General features: G+C 41.8%; 1 long non-coding RNA gene across 1 annotated transcript; it reads left to right on the top strand.

Annotated features, from left to right (window-relative positions):
• Positions 1–262: 262 nt before the first annotated feature.
• Positions 263–15,866, top strand: LOC144990243 (uncharacterized). Its single transcript, XR_013654249.1, has 3 exons — positions 263–850; positions 4,526–4,626; positions 15,578–15,866. It is a non-coding gene; the product is annotated as an uncharacterized LOC144990243 (long non-coding RNA).
• Positions 15,867–18,215: the final 2,349 nt, after the last annotated feature.

Here is an 18,215-nt window from a genome sequence, read left to right on the forward strand (position 1 = left end):
GTCCTTGGGCAAATACGCGATTTACACGTTGCCCCAGATTTCCTCATTGGTGTGTGAAGATGAAGCATAGTGGATGTAGGGCTCAAACATGCAACCCAAAAGCATGTATAGTTTGGAAGGATAACTGATTTTAAAAACCTAAAATGAAAAATAACTTTTGTTAATTCAGTGCTGTTTTATTATTGGCTGCAAAATTAGCATATTTGGAAAAAGATAAGCATTCTTTCCATGCTTCTCCAAAAGTACATTTTGTTCAGCGTCACGCCGATGGACTCTGGGTACAGGTCTGCAGTCCAATTTTAACATGTCATGGTAATCAGTGTAATTCAAGACAATATTTTCCAAAACTGATGTTAAAACTCGATTTTTGTCAAACTTAATAATGTCAGTTTCAATATTTCTTCATAATCAGTGACAGAGAAAAAAGCAGGGGTTGGAGGTTTATGTGCTGTAAAGCTGAAGCACATATCAGACAGACTATGGGAGAAAGTCTCTCTTAGCACCATCTATGCACCATCTCTGACATGAGCAATGTAGGAAAAACAAGTCTGTACTTCAGGTGTTTGGCCTGTAATCAAATGGCCGTCTGGCAGACTTTCCTGTTCTGGACTAAAGCTTGTAAACAAAACCAATGACTAAAGATCTCTTCACTCATCAGTCGGGACAAAGCAACTAGAGGCAGAAATTATGGAAGTCCTGCGCTTTGCAGTCCTTGTCTGGATAGTTTATTCAAACTTTATTTTGACCAATTTTGAACATCTGTATCAACGTCGGTTACAACACTTTTTACTTGCTATTTTGGAAAATCGGAGACATGCTGCATGGTGCCGGCAAGAAGACAACTAAGAAGGTACGCTGATAAGTGTTTATGACACATAAATTGTCCGGAAAACAGTGTGAGAAGCAACGTGTATCACATTAAATGTTGTTTTGATGAGCCTGCGTTCATCTGACCGCATTTCAGTGAGTGGCTGTGTCTCATCGTTGTAGTGTGGACATACGGAGCGCCAAGGTAGCTTTAGGGGTGACTTTACAGCAGCAAAGCGTTTTCAGCAGTGTTAAAATAAAAATTCTAACAAGTAACCATTTTTTCCTCTTTGATAACACAGCTTTATATTGCTCATCAGTTGCTACATTCCTACTGTGTTTACATCACGTAACAACCAGCTAAGGTGCTCGTTTGGTTCAGTTGTTCTGCTCCAAGGAAGGATATTTATCAGACTGAGGAATCTCAGAGAAAACCGAAGGTCAGTCGGATTGGAAACTAATCGAGACAATGTTGAAAGATGGGTCAGGGAATGGTCTGGGACCAGGAACCACTTGTGTGTATTCAGACTGAATATTTGTTCTGGATTATCAGGGGAAACAAACTCTGGTTGACTGTAAATGAACCAAAGGTGTCCACTCACATCCTTAAGCTTACTCCGGCAAATCAAAACAAAGTGCTAGAAACAGCTGATTGGGCGGGACAACGTCAAATTAGAGTTGGTAAACCATCAGACTTTTCTGCTGGAAGCAGGTGCCAGAAGGAAACTATTAAGGGGGGGAAAAGCACAAAAATAAGCAGAATAAAGAGGTGTATTAAGATATAGTTTGAGTTTTTGAAGAAGAAAAAAGGGGGGGGGGCTTTTTTAATCTTGAATAGGAGTCTTTTCCAATATCTTAAGCCAGATTTCCATTTTACAGTCATCCTCCATGTTTTGAAACACCTTAGCTTGAGTTGAATTTTGTTACTTCTAACTCACTAAGCTTCTTGTAGTGAGGTTTCCCAAAACTTTTGCAAACCGCCTTCTAAGTCCAGCAACATCATCTTGTTTGTTGATAAAAAAAATTTGTGGCATTTTTCTGATGATGAAATTTAAGATCAAAGTTGCATTTCTGAGTATTTTTTTACTCAAACTTTTGTAAATGTAGTAGACGAAAAAATACTGTAGTAAAAAGATTGTACTTGTGATGCAGAAGGGATGCAAAGTCCCTGCTACACTCCACTCTGTAGCATCTATTTGTGGAAGACTAGACCCATGTACGTCTTTGTCATCTGGCTCAAAACTGCACAGCTGGATAGCTCTAAATTTCTCTCTTTTTTGGAACCAGTAATGTTTGATTAGAGGTGTGAGGAGCTGTAAGCTGGCGGGACAGAGTGTTGTAGAGAGTTCTCAGTAACGGGGAAGGGACAGTGATGGCAGGGTTTGCTCAGTCCCGCTCACAACTCTGAGGCAAAACCATGAAAAACTACTGCAACTCTGCAGAAACTTTGTCCTTGAAAATGGCACAATTTTTTGATTTTGGCCAAATAAGGCATAATCATAATTAAAAAACCACTGGGGACGCTTTACAAAAGATCAAAAGATGACAGGAGTGGGACTTTGAAGCCGTTCAAAAAAAGACTACGGGTGACAACGGGTGACAATTCCATTTCTGTCTTAGAGGGGACACAGTTGCTGTTCTTTCGACATTGAACAACAGCAGTATTTACTCGCTGGCCTATAAGTGGCTTGGAGTTCAGTAATGCTCCAATCCAGCCTCACTCAGCACAGTAGGAACCACAGCCTTTTGTGTTCTAAAAAAGTATGATAAAGCGCACCATGGCACAAAATGGAAGTACCCTGAATCAGTGTAGAGCAAACCCGTAAAGACAAAGAAAGTCTTAGTGGAAAGCGGCTTGAATGGCTAAATCGAGATCAGACCTATTCTAAAGTGCCACTTGAAATCATGCCAATTAAATAAAGTCACAAAAGATGAAGAACACGGCAAGAAATGCTTTTCTTTGACTTTGAGAGTTTAACTAATAAAAAGATCTTGCCCTGAAATGTTTGATGATTGTGTTTGCTGGCTTTGGATCAAGGGGGGGCTCATGTGGTGTTATGGCTGGATGTCATTATCATTTCATGCTGCTGTGCTTTAGGCTGACAGATCACCGGCTGTCCGAGCACAGACAGAATCTGAGCTGGAATTATTTATGAGTTACAGAATGTTAAAATTCTGCCCATGTACTTACCGTTAGACTAGAAGGAGCATTAAGCATTTAGATGGCTATGTTGTCCCATTTTTATGAATCCCTAGCTAGCTGCAGCCACTTCCTACAGTTATAAAAATATCTTAGCAATATCTGCTTGTTATCATTTATGTGCCTTTTGCTTTGTTTTTTTAAACAGTCTAATACTTAATTTTTTTTTTCTATTTTTTTTTTTTTTGGTAATACAACAAATCCAGCTTAGTGGCTCTGTAATGTCTGTCCTGAGATTGCTAGGTTGAGAGTTCAAATCCATGATAGAGTCATACAAAAGACTAAAAATGAGACCAATGCTCCCTGTTTGACACTCAGCATTAAAGGGTTGTGGGGTTAAACCACTAAATGGTTCCTGAGTGCAGCTCACTGCTTCCCCCAGGGGATGGGCAAACACAGAGATCAAATTTTACACACCCAGGTGTGTAACAGCTAATGAGACTTTAACGTTTATTGTAAATAGTGCATGGATGAAAATGCATGCTATTTTCACACCACGCATGTGACGCTCTTTTAGCATGTGGTGTTCATACTGAACTGTTGGAACCAGATACTAGCACATGTCCGTCACCTACAGTTGGAAGAGGATTGGTGCGAAATGTCGTACTGGTGCAAATCTTGCAAATCCTAATTTGCGCTGTGTACATACAGCCCAAAAACGGTGAACGCGGAAATCCAAAATGCGCTCCTGCGAGCATTTACATTGATTTTTCAATAGAAGTAGTTGCTTGTACGAGTGTTGCAGAGGGCAATTTTAGCGCAGCTTTACATGAAAGAAAATGAGAGACACTTGTATGCATTTCCTGACAGACAGATTATCACCTTTCCTGACCATCTACTTCTGTACGCCAACAAACTCTGATTGTTGATTCTGGAGTTTTTCTCAATCTTGTGACAGCTTTCAAATTGGGATGAAAGCAAGCGGCTCTGGGTTCCCCTTTTCCTCTCTGTATTCATCATTCCTATCCAAGCGTTTGACAAACAGTTTTCTCCAGTGGCCAATTACAGTGGTATGTAATCAATCTGTTCATGGGGCAGTTCTGTATCAAAGCAAGCTGCTCCTCATCAGCTCTGAATAAGTGAGAGAATAAACCTCATTATATCAGACGCAGGGAAAACTCAGCCTGTGATTCAGCTTACACTTCTCTAAAAATGCTTCATATAACGAGGAGTAAATATGATTTTCACAACAGGCAGAATAGGTATTTATGGGCAAAAGAGAAAGTTTCATAAGCCTGGGCTTTGCCGGATCATTGTTCTATTCCTAAGAAGATTGCTGGTAAACTTCTGATAATGGAAAAGCGGCAAAGTGTGAAATCTAATTTTTACCTTTTAGTCTTTCCAATTTAGTTATAAATGTCCTATAGGACAGGTCATACATTTAGCTTATGAGTATACTTAATATGTATAAAAACTCACACAACCAAAAAAAAAAGGGTAACAGAGAGTTTTGGTAACAATGCAACTGTTGTAAATCAAAAAGACTTAAATTCTCAAAATTCTCTTCACTGCCTACAGACCGGCTGAAATGGCTTCATCTGCTGCAGCGTCCTCAAAGATGGAAGCACTGAAGTCAAGAGCCACATTTCCTGTGCAAGACCCACACCTGCAGGAGAATGGTGAGCATGCATGCCGTAAGATACAGGAGGAAACAGAAGCAGGTCTGTTTTGAATGCCACATCTAAAGAGTGCCAAACATTCAGACTCTTTTTCATTCATTTTCTAATACGTTTGGTCACAGGGCTGCCGGAGCCTATCCCGGCAACTTGTGAGCGAAGGCATCCTGGACAGGTTGCCAGTCTGTCGCAGGGCCACATACCACACACCCAATTTACCAATTAACCTGTGAAGCATGTTTTTTGGACTGTTGGAGGAAGAAAACCCTCTCATGCATAGGGAGAACATGCAAACTCCACACAGAAAGGTCCCCCTTTGGTATTCTGGTTCAGGTCCCCCAGCCAGGAGGTGAACCAGGGGTCTTCTTGCTGTGAGACAAGAGTGCCACCATGCAGACTCACTTCAGAAAATCCAAGATATGCACAATAAAAAAAGTCCCACTTCGATCATATTTTGATTTATTGTCAAATCGTTCCCATTGGTCTTTTACTTATAATTATGCTGTTTTTTGCCAAAATCAAAAAACCTATGAGCATAGTTTCTGGGACATAGTTTGGCAGAGTGGCAGTAGTTGATTAGAAATTCACCTCTGAGTTGTGGACAGAACTGTTGGCATTGAGTAAGCCCGCCTTTACTTCCCGTCACCCCTTAGTCCACACACTGTCCTGCTGGCTTATAGCCTGTTACGTCCCTGGGGAGGGCGCAACAGTACAACCATGAAATAAGACAAGTAGTCAAGGATGATGTATATAAATATGGTTTATAATATTCAAAGACTCAGGCTGCTGCAAACAATTACCTGTGGGGGAGGAAGTGACGTTTGGGTTGTGCCAAATAAATAAACTCAATATAACAAAACCAGGCCTAACTCTGCAACTAAACCCATAAATCAAAAGAACAACAAAAGACTACCTAACTAGTCTAAATACAAACATACAAAACATTACAAGAAATGGCACCAACCCCTTACCTGGTGTGTCTAACAAAGTTCAGCCTGCGTGTGAAAATGTATGGGGCCCCAAACTTGCCTGATCACAACCTCCCACCACGTACCTGAGGAAAACAGCTTAGTCAGAAGCATGCAGCCAAAAGAGAGTCAGGATCGCAGTGAGTGTCAGCCAGAGACAGTTCACCAGACTCCGCCAGGCTCAGCTCCCAGGTGTGCTTTAATAGGCTCCGGCTTCCTGGTAGAGGAGCATCACATGACCAGCAGGCGGCCAGTCACAGCTGATGAAGCTGCAGTCCCAGGTGAACATCATCAGGAAATTAACTGAAGTGAAACACAACAGGATGAAAGCAAAGCAGAGGGCTGTGCCTGTAACACCCCCACCCTTACAAGTCCAGACCACACAAACAAACAAAAAAAAAAAAACTTGCCTACACAGATCGCGATAAGGCATCAGCGATAACATTTTCAGAACCCCTCTTGTGGTGCATCTCGAGGTTGTAGTCCTGTATGAACAGCGCCCAACGCATAAGGCGCTGGTTGTGGTTAGACATCCGCCTAAGAAATACCAAGGGACTATGATCTGTAAAGACCTTAACTGGTACTGTACTTGAGCCAACATATACCTCGAAATGCTGTAACGCCAGGAGTAATGACAGAGCCTCTTTCTCAATGGTGGAGTACCTCTTCTGATGATCATTGAGCTTCTTCGAGAAGTAGCTCACTGGGTGGTCTATTCCTGAGTCATCCTCCTGTAGGAGAACAGCACCAACACCATCCGCGCTGGCGTCTATCTCCAGCTTGAAAGGTTTTGAAAAAACGGGAGCAGACAGCACAGGAGGACAGCAAAGCATGGCTTTCAGGCCGTCAAAAGCGTGTTGGCACTCATTAGACCATATGAACGGTTTTAAGGGGCTGGTAAGAGCTGACAGAGGAGAGGCCACAGATGAGAAATTTCTGCAGAAACGTCGATAATATCCGGCCATTCCTAAGAATCTTCTCAGTTCCCGTCGACCTGTAGGAACCGGAAATGCAATAATAGCAGACACCCTTACGTCAGCAGGACACACACGTCCTCCACCTACCTGCTGACCAAGATACAGGATGGTACCCTTACCGAATTCACATTTGGCAAGGTTTAGAGTGAGGGATGCCGCTGATAAACGTTCGAACACATCCCTCAATGTAGCAAGATGGTTAGACCAGACATCAGAATACACAACAATGTCATCTAAATATGCTCGGCAGTTCCGCACATCACCAAGGACTTTGTTAACGAGTCTTTGGAACGTAGCCGGAGCATTACACAATCCAAAGGGCATTACCGTGTACTGTAGAAAGTGATCTGGTGTCACAAAGGCGGAAATCTCAGAAGCCCTTGCAGTTAAGGGAACTTGCCAGTAACCCATGTCCAACTTGGTAACATATGTGGCAGGACCAACTTCATCAATACAGTCATCCATTAAAGGTAATGGATATGCGTCTGGCACTGTCACGGCATTTACTTTCCTAAAATCAGTGCAGAACCTTGGACTGCCATCCGATTTAGTATCCAGTAAGCAGGGAGAGCTCCAGGGACTATGGCTTGGGACTGCAAAGCCATGTTCAAGGAGATAATTCGCCTCCTGCTTCAATATCCCTCGCTTTACTGGATTGACCCGATAAGCATGCTGCTTGACTGGATCGGGCTTGGTCAAAGTAATGTCATGAGACACAACAGTAGTCCTCGTAGGGATGTCACCAAAAAGATCCGGGAAGCAAGAAATGAGCTCTTGGATGTCATTCCTATGACAGTCAGAAAGATGTGATAAATACAGGGGGAGGTTGGACAGTATTTCTGAGTTGTTAAGCCTAGCCACCCCTGGTGTTTTTTCACATAGCCCCAGCCCAGCCGAACTAGACTCTGTAATGGCTGTAGCTATTGGAACAACAGGTGAAACTGAAGAACTAGCTGTGGACCCCAGGGTTTCACCTTCCCTTGAACAATACCTTTTCATCCTGTTTACATGACATACTCTAGTTTTCTGTCGACGGTCAGGCGTCTTAAGTACATAGTTTGTCTCACTGAGTTTTTTCTCAACTATGTATGGACCAGAAAACCTGGTAGACAACGCAGAACCGAGTATAGGTAAGAGAAGTAGGACTTGATCACCGGGCTGAAAAGAGCGAACCACTGTTTTTCTGTCGAAGTGTCCTTTCATCTTTTCCTGAGAGGAGGCTAGAGTGTCACGAGCGAGGGAACATGCTTTTTTCAGTCGCTCTCGTAACTCTACAACATACTCAGGGAGATGTCGAACAAGCTTCTCAAGATCCACTAATCTCTCCTGTAGAATCTGTAGTGGTCCTCTGACCTGATGTCCAAACACTAATTCAGCAGGGCTGAATCCCAGAGACTCCTGTACTGCTCCACGGGCAGCAAACATCAAAAAGGGAAGGGACTCATCCCAACTCATACGAGAAGCCAGGCAATGCTTGCGGACCATTGACTTCAGTGTTTGATGAAATCGTTCTAGTGCTCCTTGGCTCTCCGGATGATAGGAACTAGATGTGACATGACGGATATTCAATCCTTTTAATACTTCTTTAAAAACCTTGGACTTGAAGTTAGTGCCTTGATCTGTTTGTATTACTTTTGGTAGACCAAACACAGAGAAAAACTTCACCAAAGCCTTAGTAATAACATTAGCTGTTATTCTCCTCAAAGGGACCGCTTCAGGGAACCTTGTAGATGCACACATGATGGTGAGTATAAACTGGTTTCCGGTTTTTGCCTTCGGCAGTGGTCCCACACAATCGACAATGACCCTCTCGAATGGTTCCTCATGCACAGGAATAGGAACGAGGGGGGCAGGAGGAACTACTTGGTTTGGTTTTCCTGCTAACTGACATATGTGACAAGTGCGACAGTAATGAATGACATCCGACTTGAGTCCAGGCCAAAAGAAATGTTTAAGGACACGATCATAGGTTTTTGTAACCCCCAGGTGTCCCGACCACAGGTGATCATGAGCCAGCATCAACACCTGAGGACGAAAGACTGTAGGCACAACCACCTGATTAGTCACTGCCCAGTCCTCACTAGGGTTTCCGCTTGTCCATCGGCGCATTAGTAAGCCATCATTGTAAAAATATGCAGTTTTCATTTTCTCAGCCTCTGTAAGAGAAAGAACAAGCGCATGACATTTCTTAATGGATGTGTCTTCCTTCTGTGCTGCGATGAATTCTTCTCGTGTAGCTGGTAATTCAACTGTTGTAGGACACGATGTTAAAGACTTAGGTGAAACCTTAGGCAATCTGCTAGATCTGCCCTTCACCGAAACACATTCTCCAGCAAGAAAGGAATCAGACAAATCAAGACCGTACTTCTGTGTTTGAGCCCTGGTGACAACACAATGAGGGAAACCTTCAAAACCTGGCTGTGGATTCTCAACACCTAAGTCCACAACAGGGTTTTCTGTCACCTCAGGAGCTGGTACAACCTTTCCACCCGCTATGTCGTTTCCGAGAATGAAATCCACACCTGAAATGGGCAGAGCAGGGAGAACTGCTACTTTAAAGAAGCCCTCAACAAGAGAAGAACGCACGTGAAGAAGATGCAAAGGAGCTGAAAAGTATTTCATGCCAATCCCTTGGACTATTGCATTAGACTTACATGAAGAGCCCTCAGTTAATGGCAATATTCCTTCCCGTATGACAGATTGTGAGCCGCCCGTGTCTCTCAGCATAGTCACCGGCTGTTGGTAGTCTGGATGGCCTGTTTCTGAAATGAAACCCTGAGACACAAAAGGTTTGAAACATGGGTCTAAAGTTTGAGGCTTGTCCATACCTGGCAAACTTTTGAGCAGACCCATGCCTTTAGGTTGAGGTGATGTGGATGACAATTTGCGTTTCAGACCAGGACAATCTACAACAACATGGCCCCTTTTATGGCAGTAGAAACATTCACGACTACCACGAGGGGAAGTTGATAGTTCTCTGGGCTTATCCTGAGGAAACGATCTAGGCTCCACTCTCAGAGGGCGGGGTCCTGCTAACCCTTCAGAATGAGACCAGAACACAGTCTTATGGGTTAAAACAAACTCGTCAGCCATCACTGCTGCCTTTGACAATGATGTAACTTTTTGTTCATTGAGGAACACAACGACTTTCTCTGGTAATGAACCCTTAAAGTCCTCAAGAAGAACAAGCTGACGGAGAGACTCAAAATTGTTTTGAACTTCACTGGCCGAACACCACTTGTCAAAGAGAACACTTTTTTCTCTTGCAAACTCAACAAATGTGTGACCACTAGGTTTCTTGTGATTCCTAAATTTCTGCCTGTATGCTTCTGGTACAAGTTCATAGGCACGCAATATAGACTCTTTCAGCACTGTGTATTGTAAGCTGTCAGCAACAGAAAGAGAGGATACAACTTCCTGAGCTTTTCCCACCAGCTTACATTGAAGCAATATGGACCACATGTCCTCTGGCCAGTCAAGAGCTATTGCCACACGTTCAAAAGCTTTAAAGTAGGAATCCACCTCAGACTCACGAAACGTAGGCACCATCGCTATGTTTCTGCTTACATCAAACCCCCTTTTCCCGTTAGAAACCGCTAAAGCAGTAGCAGTGTCTGCCATCGAAGAATGTGCTGCAGAGTGTTGCAAAGCCTCAACCTCCAGCTGCTTCAGCCGGACTTCCTTGTCCGCCTCAATCTCCATCCTGCGAACCTGCAGGCGGAGCTCATACTCTGCCCGTCGCTCTCTTTCTCTCTCCCTCTCCTCTGTCTCCAGACGTAGCCGCGTGAGGCGAAGCTTAAGCTTAGCATCCCTGCTAGAACTCCCCAATTCGGGGGACAAAGGATCAAAGCGTGGTAAAGTCGCAGGAGGGACCTCAGCTTCCTCTACCTTTCCTGGAGGCGTGACAACACCCACGGCGTTGCTGTCAACAGCCACACCGGCAGTTTCATCTTTAGAGACAGACGGGACACTGGCAACAAGGACCTTTAACTCCACTAAATGCTCTATAAGCTCAGCCCTGAGCTCTCTTTTAATGGCATGTCTAGACACTGGTATACCAAAATGGGCGGCAACACACAATAAGTCGGCCTTACGACAAGACTCAAGGACTTCGATCCTCGGACTATCAAGGAACGCCTGCAAAGTAAAGATCATTATTGATTCTACAAGAATACGCAAACGGTAACAACAAAAAAACCCACTTGCTTACTCCAGGGTTGCGTGATCCCGGACGAGCCCCCACTTGTTACGTCCCTGGGGAGGGCGCAACAGTACAACCATGAAATAAGACAAGTAGTCAAGGATGATGTATATAAATATGGTTTATAATATTCAAAGACTCAGGCTGCTGCAAACAATTACCTGTGGGGGAGGAAGTGACGTTTGGGTTGTGCCAAATAAATAAACTCAATATAACAAAACCAGGCCTAACTCTGCAACTAAACCCATAAATCAAAAGAACAACAAAAGACTACCTAACTAGTCTAAATACAAACATACAAAACATTACAAGAAATGGCACCAACCCCTTACCTGGTGTGTCTAACAAAGTTCAGCCTGCGTGTGAAAATGTATGGGGCCCCAAACTTGCCTGATCACAACCTCCCACCACGTACCTGAGGAAAACAGCTTAGTCAGAAGCATGCAGCCAAAAGAGAGTCAGGATCGCAGTGAGTGTCAGCCAGAGACAGTTCACCAGACTCCGCCAGGCTCAGCTCCCAGGTGTGCTTTAATAGGCTCCGGCTTCCTGGTAGAGGAGCATCACATGACCAGCAGGCGGCCAGTCACAGCTGATGAAGCTGCAGTCCCAGGTGAACATCATCAGGAAATTAACTGAAGTGAAACACAACAGGATGAAAGCAAAGCAGAGGGCTGTGCCTGTAACATAGCCCCTAACAACTCCAAGCTCACATTTTTGGTGCAACAAAAATGGTGATGGAGTTATCCGGCCATACACGATAAGGAAAACGAAGACAAACATGGATCTATTTGTCTGCAAGTGAATGTATCAGAATGTAGCGAAGCAAGGAAGCAGGGCCCAGCAGTGTATTTTCTACGTCACAAATACAATCTTTTTCCAACAGCATTTATTCATCTACTCCTGATTTACAGCGATTTGAATAAAGAATTATATATATATATAATTTTATATACAGAAAGAGTGAGAGACAGAAGAGGCATGCAGGAGCACACTGACACGTTGTCGCAGGTCAAACTGCTGACCTTCTTGGTTGGATGATAATGATTTGACCTGCTGAGTAACGGCCTCTGTCAGACTTTATGGTGTCATTCACTCCTGTTAATCACAGTGAAAGTTGTCCTTGTGAAATTTTAAAATCATGACGATGCAGGAGCTCAAAGGTTTACAGTCCGGCTCCAACTTTAAGTCACTCTATCTTCAGAAAGACCAATTGTACATCAATTTGACATCAAAATTTCAATCTTTTTTAGAAGAACAGTTGTAAATCAGCTGTAGTCATTATTTAACCCTTTAAATGTTTTTATTTTGTGGAAACCAACACAATTTCAGACTGAAAACATATTTTTAGCACAATCAAATCTTTTTATTTAAAATGGATGAAAGCTTTATTGGTCTACCAAACTACGATGAACTTTAAGGCTTAGGTTGTACCGACTTGGTAATGCGTGTTTAAGCGGCCACTTCCACTGAAATGTCTACGTTAATGTGTGTTTCAGGCGTCCGCATTCAAAATTCTCTCTTTCAAGTGTAAATACACAAGTGTTTACAACCGTCTTTGAGCTTTATGTATAAATTGTGTGACTATTGAACACGTTGCCATGCAGTTATATTGAGTCAAACTTTGACCAATCAGAGACTCAGATTTGATTGTGATGCATAGATTTGGTTTATCTGGTGAACCCAGACACCTGGTGAGCCTGACAACAGCTGCATTTGTTTTTTTTTAAATATAGATAAACCAAAGCCACCCTCCTGATAGAAGGTAATCCATATGGACCATTGCACGGATGTTGGCAACAAACCAATTGGTTTCCATGCACTGCTTTGACATTTCGCACCAATTCTCTGTAGGTGGCGGACGTGCTAGTAAACAGTACTTGCTTGTTCTTGATCAGGGTCACTGGAGCCTACCTATTACTAAAGGGAGAGTTTGTAGGTCCATTGTCGGCCCACACAGAGATAAACAACCAGACACATATTCAAATCTTAAGGACAATTTAGAGTCCCCAATTAGCTTGTGAAGCACAGATTTGGGGAGTGGATAGAGGCCGGGGTCCTGGAGAAAGGCCATACTTGTCTGGGGAGAACATGGAGGGAGGGACTTAGCTGGTATTTGAACCAGCATCTTCTGTGTTGTGAGATGAGAGTGTGAGTAGTACACCACTGTTCAACCCCAGTTGAATCAGTACCCTGAAAAAGTTGCTTTTGCCTAATAATCTTCAATAATCTTTTAGGCAAATCCAAAAATAAAAGAACTCAAAAGATGTTCTTACAGAGATTTCATGTTAAAAGATTATGCAGGTAAACATTCCTATGCACACATTGAAAAATGGTCAAGCAATATAATGAGACATTTTTTTTAAATAAACATTCAATTTCTATAAATTTGTACTAATTTAAAAGAAGGTAAATCAAGATGAAATGTTCAGGACTTTAGTTTTCTTGTTTTTCTTTTGCTCTGCATTTTGCATTTTCATTTATCTCTCAGACTGACAAAGCCGCACAGCGCAGAGGGGAAGACGACTTCAGCTCTGGAAATAAATATCACTATGACCCACTTTTGACTGAAAAGCTTAGGAATTTCATCTTTTACCTATTTTCAAATGATGGTGTATCATAAACAATAGGTCCACTATTGTTTAGAACAGTTAAATTCACTAGATTTTCCTTTTTTGACATTTCTGTGTATAAAACTTAATTTGAGTTAATATCAGATGATTATTTCAATGACAGTCCCTTAAATTATGGCTTGGTGTCGATGAATTCTATTTCAATTTCTTTTATTTAAATAACTTCATTAACTGTTAAGTAAGTTGTGTGTGATGTTTTCAGGTGTACTAAACTTAAAATGTGTGAAGAGAATCATTTCATTAAAGTAACTCATTTAAGTCTGTTTCCCTCTGCTTTATGAAACTGTGTTTCACTTTATTTCTTCAGATTCTCTTCATTTTCAATACAACAAGTACTTTTTAGACAAAAAAGTATATTTTAAATAAATGATCATTCCAAATTACAGGCTTTTTTAACATTGACAAACTCAAAGGTTAAAAATAATCAACTTATTTGCAGTGGGATTATTATAAGCTTCAGATAATTAATTAAACGTCCTTAAAGAATAGCTACAAAACATTGAAAACGGTTGTTTAATTGTTTAATACATTTTGCTCAAATAGGTTTTTTTCATTCCCTTTTCCCTCACAAAAAAGGACATAAAAGTTATCACACAGAGCAAAGAAAGAGTCAAAATAATAACAATTTTAAATCAAAACATTGCCATATAATGGCAATTTTATTTTATATCAACACAAAAATCTAATCAAAATAATAATAGAAAATTTCCTTAATGAGCCTAAAAAAATTAACCTGAACATTAGATCAAAATCAAAGCCCTTCTTATCAGATTTCTAATGTTGAAAACAATTCTCCTTTAATAGTTTACACATTTTCACAGAATTAGGGTTTGACGCTTATAAGAATTGCAAAGCCTTACCAAACCAATTTTTTTTTCTTTATTCTGCCTCAAAACTTTCCCTGGTCTTGGAATGAAGTCACTGGCTACGTTCACACTGCAGGCTGAAACGACCCAATTCCGAATTTTTTGCCCCTAAGTGGCCCAATTCCGATCTTTTCATGACAGTCTGAATGACACAGATCCGATCTTTTCAATTGCGACCCAGGCCCCGTGGGTTTGCCGTCCTGAATCCGAATTGTAGCCGTTCTTTTCTATTGCGACCGCCGTCTGACCGGCTAGGCGACTTGATTCCGAACTGTACGTCATCGACACGCAACAAACGTCATCATTTTGCGTTGAAGTAGGCGGGAACGAGAACGTAAACATCAACCATGGTGGACGATGCTGCTGAGATCAGTCAGTGGAAGGGAAGCGAGATCCCCGATTGGATTAATATTTGGGCTGATCGCTCTTTTCAGGCCAAACTCCAGGGCTCTTATTGCAACTGGGCGGTTTTTGAAAAATTTTCCAGATAAATGGCAGAGCGTGGTGTTGAACCTTTCCCGCGATAACTTTTTTTTCTTTCTCCCCTTTCCACCGTGCTCAGAAGCGCGGGGGACCCGAGGCGATCCTCCTCCTCCTCCCTGTTTTCTGATCCTTAGATTCTCCAGAACGGGTTAATAAAGAGTCCATAGCATTTATTCTGGGGGGAACCTTCTTTTATTACCGTCCTCCGTAACACACAACATGAATGCGCGCCCACACTGCCCCCCCCCCCCCTATTCTCTATCGCGGCACGCGCTTGCATTCACACACGGGGCGCGCGGGCCCAACACATACACATTTCCATTCCACAACAGTGGGTACAGACGATCCCGACTCCATTGCCTTCTTAAAATGAGAAGATTGTAATTGTGCTGCTCCTTCGTGAAAATAAATTTAATATTACAAAAAGAGCTCCGCTTTTGACAACACTGTTGTTGACATCTGCTCCGCAAACAAGTGACGTCGTTCACCGTTGAGTATTCTTCTGGCTTCTGCGCATGCGGGTCTCGTTTGGGTCGTGTCACGGTCACACTGGAGATCACAAAAGTTCGGATTTACTTGGAAATGTGAACGGTCTAGAAAACAATTCGGATTTTTTCAAAAAATCCGAATTGAGCATTAAGCCCTGCAGTGTGAACGTAGCCTATGTGATATGTGCTTCCCCTCCCCCCTCCTATTCTTCACACCCACTCTCCTCCTCCCTAGTGTGGTTTTGAGCAAGGTGATCCAAAGTGCATGTAACACAATGTGAAGTGGCCGAATGCTTTGCTCTTCTTTTTGCCTGTTGTCACCTGACTCTTATTCTTCACAGAGAGATGAGCCCCAGGTGGCGCCGGCCGCTGCCAAACCAATTCCTGCACCAGTTTATAGATGGACTCTGCAGCTAATAACAATTTTGTCCTACTCAGCCCTGGTGATGATGATGATGGGGGGAGGGGGGGGGGGTCCACTGCTGTTCAGGTGAAAGCGATTGTAATGAATGTTGTAATGAAGAGACTCAACAAGATTCACTACGATATACTTTTCTTGAAGACTTTTGAGTGTTTGTGTTAATTTTTTCGTAATTCTGTAAAAAAAACTGTTTATATTATTATTATTAAAGCCCTATTTGAACTTTTGAATAGTGTCATTCAACGTTGTACTTCTTTCTATGATGTCTATATTTTCAGTTTGATAGAAAAATGAATAGATAAAATGTCAAAAAATGAAAATGATTTTCCTTTAGATTGAGGCAAGTTTGTTTACAAACCAGAAACAAATGAAAGTTCTCATCATAATTTGTGCTACATTTTTGCACCAGATTTTTCAAATATTACCATTTGTTACAAAGGAACATTGCAGAAGCTGTTTTGTTTAGAGGTATGTTAACTTGTAAGCTGTCATAGATGTCAGGATGGGTGCCACAAAAATATGCTTGGTTTGTTATGCCAAATTTTTTGTTTGACATATTCAACTTATAATTTGTTTTTTGTTTTCAGCCAAAAAAAAGTAATGCAGTCTGCATATTAGTCATTTATGACTGAAATATGTACATGCAGAGTATTTGCTGCTACAAATCCACCCCAGGATGGCTGCTATGCCATCTGGTGGTTTTAATGTGCAGGGACAATCCATTGTAAACGTCAGTCTTCAAAATAACCTGAATCATTTTGTGTGCTTTATCTGGTGGTTCAATTCTTATTTTGGCCAGAGACCCTTAACAAGTTGCATTGCTTGATGGTCTCTGTGTAAAGTACAACAGAACTGACGGTTTCCAGCCGGACAGTCTCTGATCTAGCGAGGTGACACGAATCCCGATGAGTTTCGGAGGAGTGTCAGGTGGAAGTATTCCCTCTGGAACCCAGGGTGACATTTCTCTGGCCAACATTGACATTTCTCTCTTCAAGCTGACATGATACTTTGAAAGGCACAGACTGGTTAGCTATGGATGTTCAATATGTTCCCTGAGATGGTCAGGATATAGCTACCCTTGGTTCTATCATAAATATGGTTCTGTCAGTGTTTAGTTTCTTCTTTGACTGAGTCTCTTGCATCAGTTATGTCCACAGTTTTAAGTCAATTATGTGACAATTTCAGTGTTCTGCTGGCTTTTACCTTCCATCCTCTGTGTGCAGCTGCATGCAGAGAACCAAAGAACCTGATTGCCAGAGCTGGGATCCTCTAAGAATTACCCTGACAGCAACAGTAAAATAAAAAATCCCTGCCAGATACCTGCAGAAAAACTGTTGCACCTGCATTCCTGCAGCGTCTGCCTGAGGCGGATGGATGTGGATGACACTATCAATATCACATACATTTAATGGTGAAATAAAGTTTGTTTCACTAATCTCAGTTTATAAACAAACTGTTCACACGAAGAACAAGTGAATAAAAAAAACTGGTTCAGGAAGTTATTCACCTTTCAACATATCCCTTCAGGGGTCATTACAGCGAATCAACTTTTGCTGATTTGCGCTGATGGTTTGGCAGAGGTTTTTTTTTTTCACGCTGGATGCCCTTCCTGACACAACCCTGCATTTTATCCGGGCTAGGGACCAGCACAGGAGCATCCAGACTTAGGCCCCCTTGTAGCAACAATCAGGATTTGGGGCAAAGGTTCTAAAAATACAGATATCCATTGTGTGCATCATTTAAACGATACTGGCTGAGTGTTGCATTGAGCAGCAGTGCTGGGAACTAATATGGTGCTGAAGTGCAAATAACATCAACAAATCAATCCATGCAAAAACATTTTAAAGATCATGGCGACAATTAAAAAAGCAAAACAAATATTTAAAAAAAAAGAGCACATTTTGATAAAACAAAAATTCAGAAACCAAACGTAAAAACAAACAAAAAAATTTGTTACAGAAAACAAAATACAATGCTAAAAACAAAACATGAGAAACCGGAAAAGTTCGGGCATTGCTGATTGGATGATAATATTCAATATTGCTTCTTGTCAAATAAGCAATGTCCCACAGTACCTACCTTTTCCTGTTTCTCATTGTGTCTCATTTTTAACCCTTGGTTTTGTTTTAAATTTTAACTCTGTTTGCGTGACAAAACGTTTTTTTAAAAGGTTGAGTTCTTGGACCTCAAAACTGTGACTGCAGGACCAGATGGGAAACAGGACTGCATAGAAACTTCTTATTCAAAATGGTATCTATACTTTCTTTGCTGCGTTTGTGGTCTCCAAACAAAATCGATTTGTGCATGTGGATATCTCTCATTGGTAAGATGTAGGATGACAAGAGTGGTTTCTTTTCGTTTCTTATTGCCCCAACAGAACATTCTTTCGGTGCATTGTTGTCCTTGTTCCATTGTTATCCTCTCTTTTAAATGTCTTTCCCCATTTCTCTTTCTTTCACTTCTCCTTCATCCGCAGCATCATCTTGATGGATGTTGATGCCAAACCAATGACAACCTCAGAAAAACTATGAAAACTTTACATGTTCCTTCATAGTTTT

This window comes from Oryzias latipes, assembly GCF_053564925.1.
Source record: "Oryzias latipes strain Hd-rR chromosome 1 unlocalized genomic scaffold, Olatipes_Hd-rR_3.1 chr1_Y".
NCBI classification, from domain to species: Eukaryota; Metazoa; Chordata; class Actinopteri; order Beloniformes; family Adrianichthyidae; genus Oryzias; species Oryzias latipes.